Source organism: Manis javanica, chromosome 12 (genome assembly GCF_040802235.1).
Source record: "Manis javanica isolate MJ-LG chromosome 12, MJ_LKY, whole genome shotgun sequence".
In the NCBI taxonomy this organism is placed as follows: Eukaryota; Metazoa; Chordata; class Mammalia; order Pholidota; family Manidae; genus Manis; species Manis javanica.
Window position 1 is genome coordinate 96275885 of NC_133167.1, and position 13057 is coordinate 96288941.

The 13057-nt window shown below is 38.8% G+C and overlaps 1 protein-coding gene across 3 annotated transcripts in view; it reads right to left on the reverse strand.

The window, feature by feature from the left end:
* MSR1 (macrophage scavenger receptor 1) overlaps nt 1–13057 on the reverse strand; it is a 73259-nt gene that overhangs the window by 15520 nt on the left and 44682 nt on the right. The window lies entirely within an intron of this gene.

Genomic DNA, 13057 nt, shown 5'->3' on the forward strand with positions numbered 1-13057 from the left:
TATTATTTTTAAAGCTAAGATAAAATAAGTGGTGGCTGGATCGTCACTCATGTCCTTACTGTTGTAAAGGGTCTATGACTCAATGTCAAAACTCACAAAGTTGAGAGGGAAGAACAAACTTAGAATGAAAGAGATGGTATAATGGCATTCATGTAAAATAACATGCAAAACAATACTATTATTTATGTGTAAATACACAGGTAGTAAAAGTATAAAATCAGGAGTGGAAAGAACATAAACTCCAAGATAAAGGTCTATCTTGGAAAAGCATGGGAGGCAAGCCTACAAGGGGCTCAACTGTATTCATTTACATTACATATCCTAAAAAACAAATACCTGTAGTCAGTATGGTAAGAGGTTAACATCTATAAAACCCAGGCAGTGTGTACTTATTAGCTATTTATTATAAATGTTCTCCCATCTTTTGTTTATATTTCAAATTGACTTTTTATAAAGACAACACATTCAGTGATGTTGATGGAGCCATGCGGGAGTCTAAATAAATTTTAAAGTGCTTCAGTGCGAGTATTTCTTTAAAGTTAGAAAAAAGATACTGTAAATCGACTAACCTCTGTTAGACAAAATGCTAACCTGAAAACACAAGTCAGGAAGAAGGGGAACTCTGGCGCTTCTTTGCATCTGTCCATCACTGCTACTTGAGTGGAAGTCAACTGAGGTTAATATTTTTTGAAGAGTGTAGTTATTTCATTTAAATTATTATACAGTTTACCTCATGGTCATTTAAAAAAAATCACTTATGGGAATTAGGACTTAAGAGTTAAACTTACTACAATGGTCCTTGTTATATTTGAATTTCAAATGTGACAAAGAACATCTTTAAAAAGTCTTGGTTGCAGTTTGGCCCAGAAATCCTCACAATATGGCAAAATTCCTCTGGAAAGAGAACTGGTATTTTATTTAAGGTGATTAGCTTAATGAGTATTCAGTTATGAAAAACACAGCTCAGTTATCAGATGTTTGGAGAAACTGAATTTTGCCAGAAAAATAATGTAACAGATTTTGAATCTTACTCCAGAGGTCAGAGGAGACAATATATTGGAAATTCTAAGACGGGAGTAACAAGGCCAACCTGCAGGGAGAGGATTCTGGTGAGGGGGTGGGAATGCATGCGGCTGGCAGGGGAGGCTGAGGAGGAAGCCGGCGGGGAGAACTGGTGTCTGGGCGCGCTGGGAGCTCTCTCGGGAGTATTAGGGGCTAAAATGCTTCTACCACCGGATTTTCAAACTGCCAATCAAGTAAAAATATCTGCATTTCGTGTATATAACATCTCAATAAGCGAGCTAAGTTAGGCAGTAAGATACTAAAGAAGCTAACCTTGAACCTTTGGTAACCACGAATCTAAAGCCTGCAATGGCAATAAGTACATATCTATCAATAGTCACCCTAAATGTAAATGGACTTAATGCACCAATCAAAAGACACAGAGTAATAGAATGGATTAAAAAGCAAGACCCATCTATATGCTGCATACAGGAAACTCACCTCAAGCCCAAAGACATGCACAGACTAAAAGTCAAGGGATGGAAAAACATGTTTCAGGCAAACAACAGTGAGAAGAAAGCAGGGGTTGCAGTACTAATATCAGACAAAATAGACTTCAAAACAAAGAAAGTAACAAGAGATAAAGAAGGACACTACATAATGATAAAGGGCTCAGTCCAACAAGAGGATATAACCATTCTAAATATATATGCACCCAACACAGGAGCACCAGCATATGTGAAACAAATACTAACAGAACTAAAGAGGGAAATAGGCTGCAATGCATTCATTTTAGGAGACTTCAACACACCACCCACCCCAAAGGATAGATCCACCAGGCAGAAAATAAGTAAGGACACACAGGCACTGAACAACACACTAGAACAGATGGACCTAATAGACATCTATAGAACTCTACATCCAAAAGCAACAAGATATACATTCTTCTCAAGTGCACATGGAACATTCTCCAGAATAGACCACATACTAGCCCACAAAAGCCTCAGTAAATTCCAAAATATTGAAATTCTACCAACCAACTTTTCAGACCACAAAGGTATAAAACTAGAAATAAATTCTACAAAGAAAACAAAAAGGCTCACAAACACATGGAGGCTTAACAACATGCTTCTAAATAATCAGTGGATCAATGAACAAATCAAAATAGAGATCAAGAAATATATAGAAACAAATGACAACAACAACACAAAGCACCAACTTCTGTGGGATGCAGTGAAAGGAGTCTTAAAAGGAAAGTATATAGCAATCCAGGCACACATGAAGAAGGAAGAACAATCCCAAATGAATAATCTAACATCACAATTATCAAAACTGGAAAAAGAAGAACAAATGAGGCCTAAAGTCAGCAGAATGAGAGACATAATAAAGATCAGAGAAGAAATAAACAAAATTGAGAAGAATAAAACAATAGCAAAAATCAATGTAACCAAGAGCTGGTTCTTTAAGAAAATAAACAAAATAGATAAGCCTCTAGCCAAACTTATTAAGAGAAAAAGAGAATCAACACAAATCAACAGAATCAGAAATGAGAATGGAAAAATCATGATATACTCCACAGAAATATAAAGAAATATTAAAGACTACTATGAAAACCTATATGCCAACAAGCTGGAAAACCTAGAAGAAATGGACAACTTCTTAGAAAAATACAACCTCCCAAGACTGACCAAGGAAGAAACACAAAAGTTAAACAAACCAATTACAAGCAAAGAAATTGAAATGGTAATCAAAAAACTACCCAAGAACAAAACCCCGAGGCCAGACGGATTTACCTCGGAATTTTATCAGACACACAGACAAGACATAATACCCATTCTCCTTAAAGTTTTCCAAAAAATAGAAGAGGAGGGAATACTCCCAAACTCATTCTATGAAGCCAACATCACCCTAATACCAAAACCAGGCAAAGACCCCACCAAAAAATAAAATTACAGACCAATATCTCTGATGAATGTAGATGCAAAATACTCAATAAAATATTAGCAAACAGAATTCAACAGCATATCAAAAGGATCATACACCATGACCAAGTGGGATTCATCCCAGGAATGCAAGGATGGTACAACATTCGAAAATCCATCAACATCATCCACCACATCAATAAAAAGAAAGACAAAAACCACATGATCATCTCCATAGATGCTGAAAAAGCATTTGACAAAGTTCAACATCCATTCATGATAAAAACTCTCAGCAAAATGGGAATAGAGAGCAAGTAACTCAACATAATAAAGGCCATTTATGATAAACCCACAGCCAACATTATACTGAACAGCGAGAAACTGAAAGCATTTCCTCTGAGATCGGGAACCAGACAGGGATGCCCACTCTCCCCACTGTTATTTAACATAGTACTGGAGGTCCTAGTCATGGCAATCAGACAAAACAAAGAAATACAAGGAATCCAGATTGGTAAAGAAGAAGTTGAACTGTCACTATTTGCAGATGATATGATACTGTGTATAAAAAACCCTAAAGACTCCACTCCAAAACTACTAGAACTGATATTGGAATACAGCAAAGTTGCAGGATACAAAATTAACACACAGAAATCTGTAGCTTTCCTATACACTAACAATGAACCAAAAGAAAGAGAAATCAGGAAAACAATTCCATTCACAATTGCATCAAAAAGAATAAAATACCTAGGAATAAACCTAACCAAAGAAGTGAAAGACCTATACCCTGAAAACTACAAGTCACTCTTAAGAGAAATTAAAGGGGACACTAACAAATGGAAACTCATCCCATGCTCATGGCTAGGAAGAATTAATATCGTCAAAATGGCCATCCTGCCCAAAGCAATATACACATTTGATGCAATCCCTATCAAATTACCAGCAACATTCTTCAATGAACTGGAACAAATAATTCAAAAATTCATATGGAAACACCAAAGACCCTGAATAGCCAAAGCAATCCTGAGAAAGAAGAATAAAGTAGGGGGGATCTCACTCCCCAACTTCAAGCTCTACTACAAAGCCATAGTAATCAAGACAATTTGGTACTGGCACAAGAACAGAGCCATAGACCAGTGGAACAGATTAGAGACTCCAGACATTAACCCAAACATAAATGGTCAATTAATATTTGATAAAGGAGCCATGGACATACAATGGCGAAATGACAGTCTCTTCAACAGATGGTGCTGGCAAAACTGGACAGCTACATGTAGGAGAATGAAACTGGACCATTGTCTAACCCCATATACAAAGGTAAACTCAAAATGGATCAAAGACCTGAATGTAAGTCACGAAACCATTAAACTCTTGGAAAAAAACATAGGCAAAAACCTCTTAGACATAAACATGAGTGACCTCTTCTTGAACACATCTCCCCGGGCAAGGAAAACAACAGCAAAAATGAGCAAGTGGGACTACATTGAGCTGAAAAGCTTCTGTACAGCAACAGACACCATCAATAGAACAAAAAGGAACCCTACAGTATGGGAGAATATATTTGAAAATGACAGATCCGATAAAGGCTTGACGTCCAGAATATATAAAGAGCTCACACGCCTCAACAAACAAAAAACAAATAATCCAATTAAAAAATGGGCAGAGGAACTGAACAGATAGTTCTCTAAAAAAGAAATATAGATGGCCAACAGACACATGAAAAGATGCTCCACATTGCAAATTATCAGAGAAATGCAAATTAAAACTACAATGAGGTACCACCTCACACCAGTAAGGATGGCTGCCATCCGAAAGACAAACAACAACAAATGTTGGCGAGGCTGTGGAGAAAGGGGAACCTTTCTACACTGCTGGTGGGAATGTAAATTAGTTCAACCATTGTGGAAAGCAGTATGGAGGTTCCTCAAAATGCTCAAAACAGACCTACCATTTGACCCAGGAATTCCACTCATAGGAATTTACCCTAAGAACGCAGCAATCAAGTTTGAGAAAGACAGATGCACCCCTATGTTTATCGCAGCACTATTTACAATAGCCAAGAATTGGAAGCAACCTAAATATCCGTCGGTAGATGAATGGATAAAGAAGATGTGGTACATATACACAATGGAATACTACTCAGCCATAAGAAGTGGAAAAATCCAACCATTTGCAGCAACATGGATGGAGCTGGAGAGTATTATGCTCAGTGAAATAAGCCAAGCGGAGAAAGAGAAATACCAAATGATTTCACTCATCTGAGGAGTATAAGAATAAAGGAAAAACTGAAGGAACAAAACAGCAGCGGAATTACAGAATCCAAAAATGGACTAACAGAAGATCAAGGCCTAGCTTGGATACCCAGAAAATGAACTAAGATACGATATGAGGAGGAGCTTCCAGCATCAGCACTCTCTGGAGGACTCGTGCCGGGGGATGATCATCAAAAAGCCTCCACAGGGATCTGGGCGATGCTGCGGTTGTGGCTGCGTCCATCCCACCATTTCCTGGACTTGCCATTGGAATGAGGAGGGAGATGTCTAGGCTGGCATGTGCATACAGTGAGACAACGAATTTGACCGAATCTGTACTGTTGGAACTCAACCAGGAGTTGGGAGGGGTGCAAGTTGTAGCACTCCAAAATCTTACGACTATAGACTATCTATGGTTAAAAGAACATATGGGATGTGAACAGATCCCAGAAATGGGTTGCTTTAATTTGTCTGATTTCTCTCAGACTGTTCAAGTCCAGTTGGACAATATCCATCATATCATAGAGAAATTTTCACAAATGCCCAGGGTGCCTAACTGGTTTTCTTGGCTTCACTGGAGATGGCTGGCAATTATAGTTTTGCTTTGTTTATGTCACCATATTCCTATTATGTTAATATGTGTGCGCAAGTTAGTAGTTTAAAACGTATACATGCTTTAGGTACTCTACAAGAAGATACGTCAAAGAAATAAATCCTCCCATGTTTTCTTCCATATGCTACCTCTATAGCTTTTCTTCTTCCTTCCTAATTACAACCCTTAAATAGAATTCGTGCCTCATATCGAATTTACCGAGCATCATAATTCCTCCAGGTGGTAAAGATACCTTGAGACAAGTGCTGGGCATAGAAGCCACAGGGCATAAATCTGCAAAGAAGTAAAAAGCTAACCTTTGCAAACAATATGGCTTCTCTCTCACTTACCAACTTTACATTTCCCTGTATGGCCCCGGAAGATGACTGGTTAGCCAGAGACGGGTAAGATTCCTCAAGGGAGGAACAACCTAAGACAGGCACAGTCACAGGGGGGCCATCAGGTGAGAAATCAGGAAACAACAGTGGTGAAGCTTAGAACCTCACCCACCCCGTTTTGAGAGAAAGCTTCTGCATCCGTGGGTGTTTTATTGCCCTTGTCTAGCTCAGATTAGCACACAGTCTACAGGCACACACCTGATCATCTACAATTGCTCTCTTACAACACTAAACTATGTTTTCTACCTTTATCTTGCATCTACCTACCACTTCGGCATTTTATTAAAAATAAAAATAATAATAATAATAATAATAAAGGGAGAAATGTGGGATCCACATATAAATCAAGTATAAAAATCAAACGAATATTCATATTTGACCTGATTGTTTATAGTTCATAATGCGTGATCAAAACTGAAAGTTTCTGTGATGAATGCCCTTGTACTGTTCACCATGTAAGAACTTATTCACTATGTAAGAATTCGTTCACCATGTAAGAACTTGTTCGTTATGCTTCAGAAGATTGGAGACTGACGAGAATTAGGCTTGAGATGGATTAATGATTGTGCATTGAGCATTGACCCCTGTATACAGAATTTTATTGTTGTTAACAACTATTTGATCAATAAATATGAGAGATGCCCTCTCCAAAAAAAAAAAAAATATCTGCATTTCAAATAGCATAGTTTTCTTCAGGGGACAGTGTTCATTTTGGGGATATTTACTCATTTTAGAGCAATCTTGTTATTATTTACTATTGTTTTTCTGAGTCTTAGTTTCTCAAGTTACTTAGGGAATTTTTAAAGAATTATAAAGCAGAACTTTATCTACTTTTAGGATTTAAAATATTTTGCTCTCCACTTAAAACCCTAGGGCATAAAAATAATCAAGTTATCCATTAAGATATTGAACAGCGCTAATTTAGAAAACTCCTATCAGAAAATAGTGTAAATAACAATTTTTTCAGATTTCTGATAAGGCAGGCCTCAGCCAGAGCCCTCAAAGGTCCTTATGTTCTTCTTTATAAGCTGAGGAGACACTGGGAAGTGATCTAGCCTCTTGGAGCTTTCACTTGCCCACTTAGAAAAGAAATATAGTAACACCTACTTTTTAGGATTGAGGTTTCCAAATGTGACAGTATATGAAAAAATGCATTTTAAACTGTGAAGCAGTACATAAATAGTGGTGATAGGATTATTAATTACATTTTGTTCTGAAAGTTATTCTAGGAACCTGTGAAATCACAGACTGTAGGGGATTTGAGCTACAGATCTTGTGGAAAGATGTCCCAAATGTGGCCCATTCAAGTTTTAATCTGTCCAGTAACTGGCAGGGCTGACAACTAGTACAGATTCCCTGACATTTTATGAAAAGAAAATAATTTTCCAAAATAACAGTGTTTGTACCATGAATTAGTTTGGGAGGTAAACTGAAAGATAATATATATTCTGCTTGGCATTATGTGCTGTATTTTGTTTATGCCAATAACTGTACAGAACCCTGCAGGCTGCTACCAGACTGATTTACTGGGATTGGTAGAAGACAATAGTATGTGTGGCCTTTGGTACCTCTGCACTCGACAGGAAAGGCCGTAACTTGTGCTCTGAGGCACTGAAGGACAGATGCCTCAAATATCCAACGAAGAAACTGTTTCCCTCCTCAAGGAAGCATTGCCTCCATTTGCTTAGTTTGGACCTTTACTATTTCAGTGTAATCAAAATGGATGCTCTTGGAAACTAGACAAAAAAACATGGGGTGGCACATTCTGTTCAGTTAATAACAAAGAAAAACAGAAAAAATACCCCCTAAAATATAGTATATCTCAACCCATAGGATGAGGTACTAAATGCTGTATTTCACAAAAGGTCCAAAAGCTTATTCATCAGAAAAAGACAACCTATATCATGAAACATGAGGTTTCTCCAGACTAGAAGTCAGGGGACCACGACTCTGCTCTGGACCTGCTATCTGGACTATTTTTAATTTCCTCATGTTTTGACATCTTTTGTAAGGACTTCACAGGACCTTCATCACGGTTATTTTAGTTCACCAAAGCACTTTGAAGAGCTCTGAGAGGGAACATCAGGTCAATGTGCATATTATGCTGCGCCTAAGCAACTGAATTTAGCATTGGATAAACCAATATTCAAATTGCAGACCCACCACCTTTCTAGAAGCTGTGAGATTCCACACGTTAGCTGACCGCTCTAAACCCTCATGGGAAAAACGAGAGGGATAGATTGTAAGAATTAAACGGAGGAGGTATACAAAGTGCTTTGTAGAGTGCCTGGCACCCATAGGTATTATGGTTACTAACATCATTTCTTAAGAATTCAGATTTCTGGCCTATGATTGAGGGTAGGTGATGGCAGAATTTCTCAACTACTAGTGTCTCGGAATCCCAAGGAGAGCTTCTGGGAATCACCTGTATCAGTCCTCAACCTGCGCTCCTGAAGTAAGAACCTCTGCATGTCAAGTCTAGCAGTAAGTATTCGATAAAACCCTGAGAGACGATCCTGATGCTCATCACAGTCTGAAAACAACTGCTAGAACAATATTAGGACGCAGTATGGTTACTCAGAGAGTTCTACACTTTTCACAGTATAGAATAATCACCTAATACATTGCTGCCTAATAATTAACAAGAATAATACTCAGTTTTATTGAACAGCACAGCCAGGTTGATCCACTCTTTCAGGGCCCTGTGCCCTTCATTGTGAGATTCTGAAGGGGAGATCCTGCCTACCCCATCTCTTGGTATTTACCTCATTTTAATGGGCAATTAGTGTGCCCCACTCTGAGCCTGCCGTAGTTAGTCAAGGGAAAACTCAGGATCCAAGCAGAGACAACAAGAGTTGATGAAGGTGGCATTTCCTTTTGAAGAAAAGAAGGTGACATTCCTTATCAGACATGGCTACATGGGAAGGATAATGCAGCATCGCAAGAGCCTATCTGACAATGAATGAAACATACAAAGAGAAAGAGAGAGGCAGAGACTGAGCCCGTATGACTCAGTTTGAACTCCCAGATCCTGCTATGCCTGAAGCAAAACCATCTCTTGGAATTCTTAATTATGTGAACCAAAAGATTCTGCTTCTTGATTAAGCAGGTTTCTGTTACTTTCTACTTAAAAATGATCTTACATTTTTACAAAATACACATACATAGATGGTGATTATTTGACAAAGAACATCAGAAGTAGCTTCCCAAGTCATTCTGTTCTGTTATTCATCTCATCACCATTAGTTACTGCCTATTTAAACTGCATAACCCTAGCAGTTTTTATTATTTCATGAAATACCATAATGTCAAAGAACATTACTGAAATGTGAAAACCAAATATTTGCAAGAAACAAAACTGAACTCGTACTCTTACCGCCAAAAACACCAGGATAGCTCAGATATATTCATGGTATAATATAGACCCTCTTTAAGAAGAGACTGGAAGAAAAGGAAATACAATGGAGAATGAGGATTCTGAAGATCCCAGCCATGTACCACAAGAAACTGAACACCAGCACCGAGATCATTTCTTGATCCCTTCATGTTAGGGGCTGAATCATATGCCCCAATATGCATATGCTGAAGTCCTAATCCCAATGGACTATATTTGGAGATAAGGCTTTTACAGAGATAATTACCATTGAAGCAGGTGGTATGGGTGGGACCCGGACAGCACCTTGATCGTGGGCTTCCAGCCTCCCAAACTGTGAGAAAACCAGTTTCTGTGGTTGAAGCCACCTTGTCTGCGGCATTCTGTCTTGGCAACCCTAGCAGACTAATATCCTTACCTTTTTCTTCTCTTAATTTGTTTTGTGTTTTTATTATTTGCAAATGAAATGAGAAATAGATTACCTCAATGGGTATAAACTTGAAAATATAATTTTTTTGTTTAATTTATAAAGAACGAGCAGTCAGCCCTATGTTGTCATATGAACACATTTGAAAACCTCTCTTGAACCAAAATAATCACTTTGTCACTGAAATATCTACTTTAATGGCTTAGATTCTTATTTAAAACACTACAAAAACATTTATTAAGGGCCTGCTAGATGTCTCAATACAGTAATAATTCATTTGGTAATCACTTTGATTATACGTCTTTTTATATATAAGCAGTGTTTCTAAGTGCCAGTGATATTGTAGGAAACAACTAAAAGAGAGTATTTCAGGTGGAAGATGTTTTGGAATAGAAGAGATAATCATTTTGTAGGTGACAAATGAATTACACTATACATCACGTAGAATTAAACAAAAAATTGTGCACAAACACTGAATATTTATATTCAGTTGAAAGAATTTACCTGTCTTTCAGTATTTCCAGGAAATGAACATTCAGAATTACACAGAAATTCATTTTGCTAAAGAGTTCACAATAGGATACCTTTAAATAGTTCCCTGTAATGAGCCTCTGAAAGGTCTTTGGGACTTGGGTGTTTCCCTTTGCAGTGGATCAAGCAGGATGTAAGAATTCAGGGGAAACAGTAAATGGGAAGAAGGGTAACACTGCAGAAAAGGATCAAAAGTCTGTAGGTTAAGACAATGGGAAATATTTCTTGGGCACTTGTGTGTGCAAGCGAGTAACTGCGTTCTAAGGAATTAGGTCTTGAGATTCACATTGTAGAGCAGTGCATTTCCAGAGAAGCCAGGTTGAGGGGCTCAAGTTAATAGGTTGAAAACCTATGCTTGGAAGGTGCTCTAACGGAATGAAATAAATGGTCTTGTGTCACTACAAGACTATATTTACTGCAGAGTAGGAAGCAGACCCAGTTTTCTCAAGAGGGGCAGGAAAGCCATCCAGGCCTCTTGAGGTTGTGAAGGAATAGAAAGTGGTGAATAGGGTCTCCATCTGCTGTCTGGTGCTTTATTGGATGAATTTTAAATTTTACTGGTGTGAAAGACCTGGATGGAGATGTTTTGATTTTTTTTTCTTTCCTTCTAATGGACTCTAGTGAGAGTCAGGCTGTGAGAGTTGGCTGGGAAGAGACTACACAGGACAAGTGCTTAAAGACTGCTTCCAATCTCTATTTCAATTTAGCAGACAACTTAGTCATACACACTATTGAGGTTGTGTCTCTTGCGTTAATGGAGCATTCTGTGTTTTTAGCAACAAGCTGTGGAATCATATAGAGCTTTAAACACCACATAAGTGTCAAGAATGAGCAGCCTGGATCTAAGGTACCTGAAGCCATTGAGTACTCTCTGGAGTTTGCTAAATCATGGCTGATGGTACTGAGAAAGGACAGCGAGGGGTTAAAGGAGGTGCAATAGAAGAGGGAGACATCCAAGCAGCCAAATTACATTGGAAAACATTAAAATCGAGACAGTTACTGAACTAAAAATAGAATATTAACAGGTACCTCCTTTCCCTGGTGCCAATCAGTAACTCTTATGGATAATGCAAGCTCATGAGCATTCCAGGGGGACAGTCTTTTTCAGAAATATACCTCAGGGAGAGACTGGAGGAGACAGCTGGAGCCACACACACGAAGGTGGAAATGTACACACAGATTAGCTGAGAATGCTTTTGGAATGTGACCTAATGGAAGTCATACCGTAAGAATTTTTATCTCCTTAGGGACTTCAAGATATTAGGCTATTCTAAAAAAAATAACTGCTCATTTCACATCTCTCTCTTTCTTCTTCCCCACGCCCCTCGTACTACAGATGTGTGACATCTGCATATACAAAACTAACAACGAGTGGGGGTGTTGCGTGGAGTCAGAGACACTAACAGGGACTCTGGAGACTGACACACCTGGCTGTGGGTTTCTGCTCTTCCACTTATTAGCAATACATCTCGTTTCCAAAGTATAAAATGGGAATAATGATGGTACCTACCACAAAGGCTCTTCTGAGGATCAGCTGAGACAATGCCATCAAAAGCCGCCAGTGCACAGCTGATGTTCTCTAAGTGCCACTGTCCTACATCCTCAGTGATGAGGGGCTTTACTCTGGTCAGTGGAATGCTCTGAGAAAGACTAGGATTCATTTAAGACTGTGTTGTGTCCTCAGCAGAAATCAAATGAAAGATAAATTGATGTTTCGTATTGCTGAATGAGTTTTGAAATGAAGCACTTAAAATTTTTGCCCTGATTATGTAGTCTCACAGGGCAAGAGTGAAGCACGGTAAAAAATATTAACAAATGATGAGTAACTAGTATGTTCAGGACACACCGAGTGTTTACCTATAGGGTAGGAATTCTTTTGCTTCACTGAAACACTCTCCCTTCCAAGTACCAGCAGACAAACCTCCATGACAAGGGTTAGGGCTTGGTGCTGATGTGTTTTCTCTTTGTTACACGTTATCGATGTTGGTATAATTTATATATTTGAACTGGGCATTCACCGTCTATTTTTGTCTGATGAGAGAAGGAAAGCCCGTATGCTCTGATATGGAAAGTTCAGATTAGTATGCCACACACAATAATTAGCATGCTGAATGAATGCATGAATGAATGAATGGGCTTTCTTTCGTGTCATGTGGTCCGGGTGTCAGATAACTTGTAAACTGAATCTCCTGGAATTGTCTCCCTGAATCTCTGATCAGGGCCAGTCTGTGGCCCGCTAGGAAGAGGGTCCCCAGGTTCTACCTACCCCTGCCTGTGCAGAGTGGGCTAGGAAGTCACATCCATGTGACTGCAGATACCTGAAACTGCAGATAAAGAGATCCAGCTAATCTCCAGATGTCTGCATTAACTGGCTAAACGTCCCATTTGCCAATGTCGAGGACATCTGGTGGCTGACTGGTTACGGAGACTTGGGTGTCATGCAGGTGCAGACCCACAGCAACACTGGTAACTCATTTGTTTCAGCCCTTCACGGAGCTTCTCATCAGCAGCATCCTGGGCTCCTGCTTTGTCCTTCAGAGCCTGGACTCTTGTTTTATCAGCC